Source organism: Heptranchias perlo, chromosome 24 (assembly GCF_035084215.1).
Source record: "Heptranchias perlo isolate sHepPer1 chromosome 24, sHepPer1.hap1, whole genome shotgun sequence".
Classification (NCBI taxonomy): Eukaryota; Metazoa; Chordata; class Chondrichthyes; order Hexanchiformes; family Hexanchidae; genus Heptranchias; species Heptranchias perlo.
The window spans coordinates 7163158-7173775 of NC_090348.1; the positions used below are offsets into that span (position 1 = coordinate 7163158).

At 48.2% G+C, this 10618-nt stretch overlaps 1 protein-coding gene across 6 annotated transcripts in view; it reads right to left on the reverse strand.

Moving 5' to 3' along the window:
• Positions 1–10618, reverse strand: part of lrmp (lymphoid-restricted membrane protein) — a 140131-nt gene that overhangs the window by 34287 nt on the left and 95226 nt on the right. The window lies entirely within an intron of this gene.

A 10618-nucleotide genomic window follows, 5' to 3' on the forward strand; every position in this document is an offset into this window, starting at 1 on the left:
CGCCCCCACCCCACAACTCCTTCTGCACTGCCAACACTACTCTATCACATCACTCCTCGCACCCACTCAAACCTCATCCTCAACTTACCTGCACTTACTCACCTCCCCAGTACTCATCCCACCACTACCACTCAACCCAATCCTCATACAATGTCGTGGCTCTGTCTCATACTCACCCTCTGATGCATCTCTTTCACGGTCAGCCTCACCCAAACCAATGCATTCAGCGATTGGCCACATCACCATCCCTCACTCACGCCTCTCTACTTTCTCCCCTTATAGGAGAAGAGAGCCCAGAATGCATGGGAGAGGGCGAAGACCGGAGGGGGGGCTTCATAATCTGGTGGTCCTCACGGACACGGAGCAGGAGGCTCTCTAATTGAGCCGCACCCTCGAGTGCCTGTCTGTGGGGGACGCCGAGACTGCTGACGATCCGGATTCTTTCCCCTCAGTCTGGTTCAGTAATAACTGAAGTCGAGTACATTTTAAAGTTCAGCACAACTTTAATAGCAGGGTTCTTAGTCTGCAGCATTGATTTGGACTCCTGATAGAGTCCCTCTATGCTGGCAGAGCAAGAACAACAACATACAGAAATCCACACGTTTTTATACAAATCAATAGGGTTGGAACATACTTAACGAGGGTCAACACCAATCATAAGCCGGGCATAGGTTGCCATGCGAGGTTACATTATTTCCGGCCAATCATAAATAATCATGTGCTGACCATGTTGCTGTTAGACATCAAAGGGGATACTTCCTCATCTTCCAACTTGGAATGTTCTTCCCTGTCCCTTCTATTCCTTATCTCCCAACCTGGAATGTCTTTCAACTTTGGCTAAGCTCGTTACCTATATTGATCTGCCATAAACATGGAGACATTCAGACCAGTCCTTGACTCACATCAAAGACCTATCATTGATAAGACAATGCAGGCCTGCTGACTACGCAAACATATGGCCCAGCAGGAGGGCCAGGCCACCTGTACCAATCTCAGTTACTAACTAATTAACCCTTTCTAACCATTTTGCATTCTGCTTCTTTGCCACGTAGGCATCTTAATATTTTACCGAAAACTGACCACGTAGGGATTCTCACTGCCACCCGACAAACGGCTGGTGACAGAACTTTAACATTCAGCACTCAATAGCAAATGATGTTAAAATGCCTTGCTATCTTCAGCACCTCAACATCTGTCATCATGCTTAATATTGCCTTCTGTTCTTTTACAGGGCCTTCAGCGACTGCCGTGACGGCGGAGGGCGATTCCTCAGAGGACCTGCCGGCCTCTGAGGGGGCACCGTCACATCTGAGCGAGCCATCCACCAGTACAGATACACACACCTTGGTGGGTCCCATCCTCAGTTAGTTGGGGTCGCACATGGTGAGTCACCACACACGTGAGCACGAGCAAACACTGGTGGCAGGGGCAGCTGTGGAGAGTCCAGGTTGGTGGGAGCACTCTTCTGCAGGCTGTGCTCAGCTGGACACAGATGCTGAACCCTGGGGGCCATCCATGAAAAGGAGAATGATTGAGGGGCAGCAGCACATTTGCGAGGTGCTGGAACAGGTGCCACACGCGCTCTCCACAATCGTAGAGGATGGAGGAGTCCAACTCCTGCATGAGTGGAATGGTGGCACAGGTACAGGAGGGGATCTCCGAAATACTGTCACAGGGACGTGAGGGCATCTCTAAGATAGTGTCGCAGGTAAGTGCGGGAATGTCTGCGATGGAGGGAAGGCTAGCCTCCATCGAGCGTCAAGCACGGCTCAACAATGAGGCCACTGAGACCCTGACAATAGCCGTTCGGACTCAGTGTGAGCAACTTTCGGCCGCCTTAAACAGGTAGGCAGAGAAACCAGCACTGGCCTTACAAGGCTTCACACATGTCCTCCAAACTGTCATCCAGCAGAGCGGTAGGAGTGATGTGGGCCTGGTCCAGGAGAGGGATATTGGCGAAAGGGGACATGGAAGTGGGGATGCTATGCAAAGCCCTTCCACGTCTCACCCGTTGCCCCCCTCTCAACCAGTACCCGAGTCTGCCCCTGCACAGGTGCAGGTGGAGCAGTCTTTGGAGGGGCCCTCGTGGGCACCGAAACCCAGAGGGCATCGGCCCAAAGCATCTAATCGGTCAGGGCATGAACAAGAGCAACCTGCCACTACCTCTGCTGCAGCCACAGGGGATGCACCACATAGGAGTAGTTGGAAGCGTAAGGCAAATATTTTGTGAGCACAAAGGGTCGCACAAGGGTGTTTGACGCTTTGTCATGTTTTTTTTGTGTTTATATTTGATTTTTTTTCCACACTCAATAAATCTGATCACCACCACTACTGCCACATCTTGCCCATTCTTGACTGGCTTGTGCAATAACTCCCTTTCATGAGGTTCACCATGAACACCCACATTGGGTCACTCTACAGTGGGCGTATGTGTAGTTGCAGGACTGTTTTGTGGAGGGGGGGGGGTGCGGGGGGCTGGTGTGGTCGCTGCTCTGTCCAGGTGGTGAGGGCTGGACTCTCCACACCGTCTGATGTTAGGAGAACCGTTTACATATCAGTGACTCCCTGGCCTCACGAGCAGCCAGGTGAGCCGCTGTTCTGCCCATGGGTTGCTCCTCCTCCTCTGCCTCCTCCTCAATGTGAGTGGCAGATGTGGATGGGGCCTCCTCCAGCGGCACCTCTCTCTTGTGCAGGGCACAGACGACTATAATGCGTCGCACTCTGTCTGGTGCGTATTGAAGCTCTCCCCCAGAACGATCAAGGCACCTGAAGCGCATCTTGAGCAGCCCTATAGCATGCTCAATTGTAGACCTGGTAGTAATGTGGCTGTCGTTATATCGACGCTATTGCTCAGTGATGAGGTTCCTCAGAGGCGTCATGAGCCATGTGGCTGAGGAGCCAGCCCTTGCGAGTATTCGATGCGTGGAAGAGGGGCGGGATGTTGGACTCGCGGAGGATGAAGGAATCGTGGCAGCTGCCAGGGTATCTGGCGCACACGTGAAGGAATCTCTTGCGGTGGTCACAAACGAGCTGAGTGTTGATGGAGTGATAGCCCTTCCTGTTGACGAACAGTCCTGGCTCGTGTGGAGGTGCTCGTATTGCTATATGGGTGTAATTGATTACACCCTGCACCCGTGGGAAGCCAGCCACAGCGTGGAATCCCACTGCCCTCTCCGTCTGGCTGAGGTCATCCATGGGGAAGTTGACACAGTGCGAGGCCCTGCAAAACAAGCCGTCAGTGACCTGCCTGATGCACTTGTGTGCAGACGACTGAGAGACCCCGGCGATGTCCCTGGTGGCACCCTGGAATGATCCGGAGGCAAAGTAGTTGAGGGCAGTGGTGACTTTGACAGCGACCGATAAGGAGATGCTGCTCCTGTGTTATATTTTCTATGCGATTTTATGTTATCATCTACATTCAAGTCCCTTTGTGCCTGAGCACCAAAGCAGGGCATGTGAGAAAAGTTGCTCTAATGGGGCTATGAGCAGTAGGTGATGGAAGGGAGTAAAGGAAGCCTCACATTGAAAAGAAAGGAAGCAAATAATAACGGACCCTCCATTGCAACGCCCACTTGAAATGGGTGTTGAGCATCTGGAGTGCTGCTCAGGCGTTTCAACTAAGTTATGGGGAGGACCCCTCATTTACATTTTTTTTTAAATCAAGGGCTTGATGAGCTTTGCGCACAGTCTGTGAACAGTCTGGAATACTAACCATATGTTCACTGTACACTGGGCGTAGCGTCGGCCTCAGGCCTCTCCATCCAATAATACGGGACTCCGGGGCCCAAAGTGATGCTGTGCTTCGGATCACATTAACATCCTCACTGAGCCATTGCATCTACGGCCGGAAAAGCACGAGCAGAGTGGGACCGACGGAGGATCGGCACACTGACCCTACACCAGGCACAGGTGGGGAGCGTGGATCTTGCAGAACAATTAATTGTCAGCGACACTTGACGCAACACAATAACTTGCCAAAAAAAGACAGACTTTGCCCGTGACAAGGTAGCGTTGAGTCTTGCCTGCTTCAGGGGAGGATACAAGGGTTGGGTGGGGGGGGGTCATGCGATCGGTGGCTGGAAGCAGGGAGAGTTCCTTAGTGGGGTGGGATTACCCTCTCCATAGCGGTTGTACAAACAAACAGTAGGCTGTAGAATCATTGCAAAGTCTTCAGCTGCTGATTTGAAGCAGACCTGCTATATGAGGCAGTTTCCCAAAATCATGGAGATGGTTAATGGAATACCAGCCAAGCAGAACCCTATCCCATAGAGTATAGGTAATCACAAGAATATAATCCAGCGGGTTATAGCTGCAGGGGAAACATCTGCTGGAAAAGCTTTCACAAATCCCATGGAGTGCTGCAACAGGAAAGACCTGCCATAACTATTCAAGGCTGTTCTCCAGTAAGCAACATACTGCAATTAGAGGTTAATTATTCACTCCGGGCACACTAACCCGCACACCACACAAAAAAGGCATGGCAGACCGTAGCAGACTCCTTCTGCTTGTGGTACTGCCTGGGAACCATGAACTCGAGACAAAAAAAAAAGTGTTGGCAAAATGGTCTCTCTAGGGTCAAGTTACCTCCAAAATGAAACGCCCAAGTTGGGAGTTTGGAACATTATCCTCCATGGGAGACTCAAATCCGATACACATGCCAGACACGGCTGCAGTACTCCTGGGCACTGCTAATGATTAATCAGCCCTTCTAGCTCATTGATGGGACTTGAAGGGGCAAGCCCATCAATGGGAGCTCAATTTTTCCCATTGAGCTCTAGATAATTCTGGAGAGCAATGACCTGATTAGAGTGGTGTTGGCTAGACACGAACAACTTGCATTTATATAGCACCTTTAATGTAGTAAAATGTCCCAAGGCGCTTCACAGGAGTGTTATCAAACAACATTTGACGCCAAGCCACGAAAGGAGATGTTAGAACGTGTGACCAAAAGCTTGGTCAAAGAGGTAGGTTTTAAGGAGTGTCTTAAAGGAGGAGGGAGAGGTAGTGAGGCGGAAAGGTTTAGGGAGGGAATTCCAGAGCCTAGGGCCTAGTCAGCTGAAGGCACAGCCGCCAGTGATGGAGCGAAGAAAATTGGGGATGCGCAAGAGGCCAGAATTGGAGGAGTGCAAAGTTCTCAGGGGATTGTAGGGCTGGATGAGGTCACAGAGATAGGGAGGGAAGAGGCCATTGAGGGATTTGAACACAAGGATGAGAATTTAAAATCGAGACCTTGCCGGACCAGGAGCCAATGTAGGTCAGTGAGCAGAGGGGTATTGGGTGAACAGGACTTGGAGAGTTAGGATTTGGGCAGCAGAGTTTTGGATTAACTGAAGTTTACAGAAGGTGGAAGATGGGAGGCCGGCCAGGAGCGCATTAGAATAGTCGAGTCTGCAAGAAGCGTTCCGTGCTGTTAAATTGCACAGTCTTAACTCATTAAAATCAAACATGACCCTGCGTACACTTTGGGTATCCCCAAGCTTCGACTCTTGCCAACCCACACCCAAGCTCTCTGGGAATGTGCACTCCACACCAAGCAATAAGAAACTCTACATATGTACAATATGTAAAATGCAGTCCCCACCACTTATAGTGGGCAAATTGTGTTAACACCAACATGCCCACTATAAGTGGTGAATGGTAAAACTGCGAAGGTTTGGCTTGCTGTACCTACATCTGGTCGAGGTTCCTTGCTTTGCCTGCCCAAACGTTTAAAACACAGCTCTTGCCTGTTAACTGAAAAAGGCTGACCAGAGTACAACCTAACACCCATTGTTCCTATAGGAGGCCTTTGTTCACTGCACTGACCGCTGGTGAGACCTACTGCCCATCATTGGCACTGTGCCCTTCTCAAGTCTCAGACAGTACATTAGACCTATGTGGCATTCATGTAGGAGGGACACAGTACTTTGACTCGGGTGAAGAGTTAACAGCACTTAATCTCACTTTAACCAAGTGCAAAAAGCTTATTGAACTGCCTGAAATAGCCGGTGTGTTTAATGTGTTATAAGCGGCACCTCTGTAAATGACACATATGCCCGATATAGGTGGCTGCCACGATTAAGTGTGGACGATGTACGTAGTGGGGACTGGATAGGTTCCTGTAGCGTAGTGTTTATCACGTTCACCTAATATGCGAAAGGTCCCCAGTCCGAACTGGGTGGAAACGTTTCAGACGGATACCAGGGATGAGGGGCTTCAGTTATTCGTAGAGACTAGACAAGCTGGGATAGTTCTCCTTAGAGCGGAGAAGGTTAAGGGGAGATTTAATAGGAGGTGTTCAAAATCATGAGGTGGTTTCGATAGACTAAATAAGGTAAACTGTTTCCACTGGCAGGAGGGTCAGTAACCAGAGGACAGAGATTTAAGATAATTGCCAAACGAATCAGAGGGAAAATGAGGAGAATTTAAAAAAAAAAACGCAGCCAGTTGTTATGATCTGGAATGCACTGCCTGAAAGGGTGGTGGAAGCAGATTCAATAGTAACTTTCAAAAGGAAATTTGATAAATACTTGAAGGAGAAAGATTTGCAGGGCTATGGGGAAAGAGCAGGATAGTGGGACTAGTTGGATAGATCTTTCAAAGAGCCGGTAAGGGACAATGGGCCGAACGGCCTCCATCTGTGCTGTATCATTCTACGATGGGCTCCGACATGTTTAAAACCCCCCAAAAAAGTGTGAAACTGGGCTCTGAAATGGAAGGGAAATTTACAACTTGCATTTCTGCAGCGTCCCTCACGTGCAGGAAAACACATCGACTGTGTTGTAACACTTTTGAGAAGAAAAATTCAACAAGAGATTTAGGGAGACGGCAACAGCTTGAAATTGTTCAAGTCAATGTTGAAAGTAGAAGGGTGGAGATAGGCAGAGAGAGTGGTTCCTGAAATAATTTTGCTGCTTTGGGCAACAATGCAGAGGTCATATCAAGGACATGTGGCATTTTAAAACCAAAAAGCAAATAAAAAGTTAATCCCTTAGACATTTTCTGCACAGACATTGGTGCATATTAGATGGTATAGCAGGTCATAATATCGGACACCGATGATTGCTGGAAACACACGAGTTTGGGGAAATTTTTAGTGGGCAACTGATTGTATTTAGCCCAGTGGAAGGTCCAGCAATCCTGGTCCACCAAATTAGGGTCACAAATGTTCAGTTCCTTGTCTTGACTGGATCCAATCTATGCTATAGAAACATACTGTAAACAATTTTACAACACCAAGTTATAGTCCAGCAATTTTATTTTAAATTCACAAGCTTTCGGAGGCTTCCTCCTTCGTCAGGTGAACGATGTGAAAATGAAAATGAAAATGATTTCACATCGTTCACCTGACGAAGGAGGAAGCCTCCGAAAGCTTGTGAATTTAAAATAAAATTGCTGGACTATAACTTGGTGTTGTAAAATTGTTTACAATTGTCAACCCCAGTCCATCACCGGCATCTCCACATCATAGAAACATACAAAAGTGATGGGCAGTCATCAAAACCCTGCAATTAAACGTCTACGTATAAGGGAAAAAGCCCCACAAAGAGAGGGGATGGCTGCTGCCAATTATTTCCATGCACATTTTGGATTACTCCACAATGTTGCAGTAGTATTTTCAGTACAAACAAGGAGGTCTGGTTTAGGTACTAGCTGCTCTTCCAATGCATCCTCCTGTCAATCTCGAAGAGGTTGCACGGCCTGGCTATTAATGCACAGTGTCAGAGAGGGTAGACTACTGCATAGAATCGACAATCCTCATCACGTCCACTGGTCGCCATGGCATCGGGTTGTACCAAGTCAGGAGCAGGTGGTCAGTTTTCTCTGAAAAGTGCCAATATTCCATCAATGAACAGATATAGGTTTTAAAGAGCACTGAAGTTGCTGACAGTGGCTTATAAGGTTGAGGTTTCTGAATTCCCAACTTGTATTCCCCAGTATACAGAGGACATGCATTTAAAAATATGCAAGAGTAGGAATAGACTGGATGTTGGGCGGTTCTTTTCCCAGAGAGCAGTGAGCCTCTGGAATGTGTGGCCTACTGGCATGGTGGGTGCAAACCTTTAACAGGGAGTTAGACCAGTTCCTGACTGGGGCAGAGATCGCATCATATAAATGGCAAGTGGATTAACAGTTAACGTACACATGGTCGATGTGATCTCCTGGACTGGGTTCAATCGCCAAACAGGAATTTTCCAGATTTTATCCCCCCCTTTATTGGCCCTGGGTTTTTTCCACCTCTCCCTGGAGCTTACAAGGCTGCGGCGGGGCGGGGGAAGAGAGAGAGTAAGAAGTGTTTAGTCCCGATGCTCCAGGCTTCATGTGTGGGGCAGGCTTGATGGACCAGCTGGTCTTTTCCTGCCCGTCATTTTCCTAAGTTCCTATAGCACAGATTGGATCTAATCAAGACAAGGAACTGAACATTTGTGACTGAATCCTTAGAGACAGCTGATCCTTCAAAGTGCTGAAGATAATGTACTACTTGTCCATACTGATAACCGGCAATATCCTTGTACCTCACAGTGCATAGACGCAAAATGAGGAGCACTTTACATTTTCAGTTTTAGAAGACTATGGCCTTGAAGTTCCTCGGGACGTGGATATTCCGGGATCACACCCACCATTGCCCTCGAACTCTGGCCCGCTGGACTTCGCAAAATCAGCGAGAAGGCATCTAATTTGCATGGGGTAGGCGGGCACAAGCGCATGGCCAGTGTCCACCTACCACTTACAGCTCGAAAATTTGGCACCACTGCAACTGGGGGTGAGGGGTTGCCCAGGCCCCTCTCCTCTGATCCCAACCAAGTCCCCCTCAGCAGAGGTTTCACCCCTTTACACGCCATGTCAGAAATCTCTGGAAAAGGGCGATACTTGGCACAACCAGCTGCCAGGGGTTTCCACTGGTCTCCTGCTGGGGTTACAGTGGGCGGTCAGTGGGACCCCCATGAATTTTTGGGCCCCTCATGCTGTAACTGTGAAAAGAATTCATTCCAAAAATCGGGTACTGCATCTCACATTCACTCCAGCCACAGAGTTATGCCCCAATAATGTCAGTTCTACCCCTTAAACAGGGCTTGAAACACTAACTCCCTCCATGAAGAAATTCCAACTACTGAATCAGGAAATGCTAAAATACATTTAACCATAATTTATAGAGTTTCGCTGGTTTCATCCATAAATGGAGTGAGTGGCCTTAATTCTAATTCTGTGCTGCAAATTCACAGCTACCAAGTTAAGTTACTAGTTTCCTTTTAAAGGGGGCCAAATTAGCTGGACTGCAAACACAAGTGCCACAATGTTCATCGGCCTCAATCACAGACACCAGAAACAGATGATCTGCCCGTTCATTAATTTGCTGTTTGTGGGACCTTGCTGTGCACAAATTGGCTGCCACGTTTCCTACATTACAACAGTGACTACACTTAAAAGTACATAATTAGCTGTAAAGCGCTTTGGGATGCCCTGAGGACATAAAAGCACCATCAATGCCAGCTTTCTATCTTTGTAAGCTGTAAACCAAACAAGCTTCTCCGTGGTGGAAGAGACAAGCAAACCTCAGGAAACGGTGCAACTACTGTTTTTTCCAGGGTTTCCGTGGCACTCCAGCCAAGTTACAGTGGACAAGTGGAAGAATCCCCATGGAAATCCACCCCCGAGGGTCTTGAAGAACATATGGCACCATCTTGGATCAAACATTCTCTTAACACTCTCAGTTAAAACAGATAGTTCACGTCCGTTCATGTTCCACTGCATTCTCATTGCAGTAGAATTCCTAATTGAGACACACATGCGTCCCCTATTTCCCAGTTTTCTGAGTTTATCCTCTAACTGTTGCTACTACCAGGAGCTACCGGCCCTCTGGCAGCTGGCCGAATTGATCATTCATCGTGTGTGAGCTTGGTTACGGAGTGCCAGCAGGTCATTCAACAAGGAAAGCATTGTTGCCAAGCCACGCCCAAGTCTTTCCTCAGCCAGTTTCCACACGCCCACACTTTCCAATGGGGATCAATGGTTAGCAATTCAGCACCACTAAACCTAGTAGGTTTCTCTTCCTCCTCCCTAACCCTGTCAGCCATGGCTCAGTGGGCAGCGCTCTCGCCTCTGAATCACAAGTTTGAGGGTTCAAGTCCTACTCCAGAGACTTAAGCACATAATCCAGGCCGACACTTCAGTGTAGTACTGAGGGAGTGCTGCACTGTCAGAGATGCAGTCTTTCAGATGAGATGTTAAACAGAGGCCCCATCTGCCCTCAGGTGGATGTAAAAGGTCCCATGGCATTATTTCGAAGATAAGCAGGGGAGTTCTCCAAATTTATCCCTCAACCAACATCACAAACAGATTATCCGGTCATTTAGCATATTGCGGGGCCTTCCTGTGAGCAAATTGGCTGCTGTGTTTTCCAGATTACAGCAGTGACTACACTTCAATAGTACTTCATTGGCTGTAAAGCACTTTGGGACGTCCAGAAGTCGTGAAAGGCTCTGTATAAATGCATGTCTTTTCTTTTCTTTCTAACCCACAATCATGTGCAGCTATAACCAAGACTATTTTATACAATATAGACATGATGGGCGAATGGCTGCCTCCTGTGCTGCATCATTCTATGATTCCAAAACTAGAAAGTATTACAACTCCTTCC